A 3,241-nucleotide genomic window follows, 5' to 3' on the forward strand; every position below is an offset into this window, starting at 1 on the left:
TCCCTAATGAAATGATCAAACTCCAGTAAGTATTATGTTTGCAGTTTTGCAGTTTTATTCCGCTTTTCCTTCCTTTTGAAGAATCACATTTGTTCCCCCCCATCTAGTGTGTGAATTTATCTGCTCACTGTGTCTTGTTAGTTAGTACATTCCCTTTAGTTTCAGGGGTGCTTTAGGTTAAATGAGAAGTTTTAGAAACACCAGAAACAAAACTTACAGAAGAATTTGTTCAAGGTTAAAATGGTAATGTTACAACAAAATTTGCATAACACCATAGGTTCTCTTTCTAAAGAGTTTTCTACTGGAATTCCCATCAGTTCAGTTCAGTCGCTCGGTCGTGTCCAACTCTTTGCAACCCCGTAGACTGCAGCATGCCAGGCCTCCCTGTCCATCACCAACTCCCCCCGGAGTTTACTCAGACTCATGTCCATAGAGTTGGTGATGCCATCCAACCATCTCATACTCTGTTGTCCCCTTCTCCTCCCGCCTTCCCATAGTTTTATTATTTTCATTTTCATTTACAATAGTCTCCTATCAGCTTCTGTTGTTGGTCAGTTAGGCGTTAATTGCAGGGGTGCTTACCATGGTGAAATAAAATGGCTCAAACTGGGGATCTGCCTGTTAAGATGTATCTGGAAACAATGGTGGAGTCAATCAATGTTGAAACGAATTTGGGGTTTTTTTGTTAGTCATATGTTACTGAGTGCAGCATTTTGTTCCCCAAATTGGACTTTTTTGTTGTTATTTTGAACCAACAGTAAAGACCCTAACTATTGAAATACAAATGGCCAATGAACATGAGAAACATATTTTTAATAAGATAAATTCAAATTAAGAACACAGTGGGAACATATTTTCAATCTATCCTATTTTCGTGAATTATTTTAAAAACAATATAGTCATTATTTATACAGACATAAGCAAGCAAACACTCAAAAATGGCTTTGTGTTAGTGAATTGACAGATTCCGCCCCCACTTTTGACTAATGTGTCTTCTGTGTCCACCATGTGCCAGAAGCTTGACATGCATTATCTTATTTAATTCTCAAAACAAGTTTGTGAGGTAGGCACTCTTATTATCCCCATTTTATAGATGAGAAAATTGAAGCTTAGAGATGAAAAGTAACTAACTTAATCCCATAAAACTTTGAGTGGCAGACTTGAATACATGTCTTTTGGATTCTAACACCTATGCCAGCCTCATTGAGTGTTGGAATTATAGGAGATGTTTTATTTTTTCCCTACTCCCCTCAATGTATTTTTTAAAAAAATGAACATTATACTTTTTATAATCAAAAGATACAGCTCATTTTTTTAAAAGGAGTTCCTCCTGTATTTCTCAATTTGCTCTATGTGAGATCAACAACTTTGGAAGTGGTATGAAATTATCCAGAAGTAAGGTATATTTGCAGAGAGAATGCAGCCCTGTCTACGGATCAAGACAGGCAAGTGTAGGTTTCATAGAGTCGTCAGTTGTGGCCCTCAGTATGTATATAGTCTTGAAGGGCTCTTTGCTTCAGCAGAGGACTTTTCATGTGGAAGTCTTATATAGAAATTGAGTGTATTTCCTCTCTCTACCCACTCACACTCATCACTCCTAAGCCTGGGTCATAATATACTTCATTCAAAATGTATTGAGATAAGAATTGTCCATGTTATAGCTTTGCTCTTTATCATCTATAAAAGAGAATCTAGAATATTGAACAGTTTCTCATTTAGTAAAACAAAATCAAGCTACTCAGGATTCAAATGTGCTAATTATTATTTTGTTTTATAAATGCTCCCACAAGATTGTCCTGTATAATTTATTACTTAAATGGACAGCATTGTAAATGTTTAACATGTTTTTCTCAGTGGGAGTAAGTTCTTTATCACATGCCTGTTGGAAATAGAAAAAAAAAACACATTTGAAACTAATTACCTTACTAAAACATTGTTTAGTATTTAGGCCTCGTTAATTTTATAAGTCAATGTCAAGCTGTTGGTTAGATGAGCCTCTGTGGGCTATTCACACCCTGTTTAGAATTCTTGCCTCTTAATTGTTTTTCTTAGGGCATCTTTCACATCCTTGTTCCTCAAAATATAAATGAGAGGGTTCGGCATAGGGCTTACATTACCACAAATTGCTGAGATGACTTTATCCTGGTCCTGGTACTGCCTTGACTGAGGTTTCAGGTACATGTAGATGGCTGTCCCATAAAATATGTTGACCACAGGTGGATGGGATCCACAGGTGGAGAAAGCCTTGAGCCTGGCCTCTGCAGAACGGATCTTCAGCATGGCAACCACAATGCAAGTATAGGAGATGAGGATGAAGGTGAAGGGCAGGGGCAGTGTGAATATACCAACGACCAGACCCAGAATAAGTCTAACTGGAGTTTCTAAGCAGATGAGCTTCAAAAAGGCCTGTGTCTCACAGGTAAAATGTTTGATGAGATTGTGTCCACAAAAATGGGCCAGAATTGCAGTGATTGGTATTTCTGCTAAAAGGAAGCACTAGCTCAGGTCACCACAGCCAACTGTATGCAGACCTGGTTATTCATAATGATAGTGTAATGCAGGGGATTTGAGATTGCAATAAATCTGTCATAAGCCATGACAGCAAGGAGGAGGCACTCTGTCATCCCCAGAAAAAGAGAAATGACCATCTGAGCATAACAGCTAGTATAGGAAATGGTGGGGTAGTTTCTTAAAGCACTGAAAGGTACTGAATTGCTAGAGTAGCAGATATCAAGGAAGGACAAGTTGCTTAAGGAAAAATACATAGGGGTGTGAAGCTGTCTATCTACTTCTAACCAAGACAATGATAGGACTGTTACCCACTAATGTGATCAGATAGACTGCTACCATGGTGCAGAAAAAGGCAATCTGGTCTTTTGGATGATTCAACAAACGCACGAGGATGAATTCTGTCACCCCGCTGGCATTATCAGAAACTGGAATATCCATTTTGTTCTATTTGCTGAGGTAGAAGAAATTGAAATCATTTTATTTTGGGAGACATTGATTATTTGCTGTATCCTCAGTAACATGCATGCGTGCGTGCTCAGTCACTTTAGTCCTGTCCTACTCTTTGTGACCCTATGGACTATAGCCCACCAGGCTCCTCTATCCATGGGATTCTCTGGACAAGAATACTGGAGTGGGTTGCCATGCCCTCCTCCATGGGATCTTCCTGACCCAGGGATCAAACCTGCATCTCTTGTGTCTCTTGCATTGCAGGCAGATTCTTTACCACTGA

At 38.9% G+C, this 3,241-nt stretch overlaps 1 pseudogene; it reads right to left on the reverse strand.

Annotated features, from left to right (window-relative positions):
- Positions 1-2,019: 2,019 nt before the first annotated feature.
- LOC147341411 (olfactory receptor 13H1-like) lies at positions 2,020-2,949 on the reverse strand (annotated as a pseudogene).
- Between the last annotated feature and the right edge of the window lie 292 nt (positions 2,950-3,241).

The sequence above is a fragment of the Bos grunniens genome, chromosome X (genome assembly GCF_055505025.1).
Source record: "Bos grunniens cultivar Pamir isolate PY7600 chromosome X, Bosgru_T2T1.0, whole genome shotgun sequence".
NCBI classification, from domain to species: domain Eukaryota; kingdom Metazoa; phylum Chordata; class Mammalia; order Artiodactyla; family Bovidae; genus Bos; species Bos grunniens.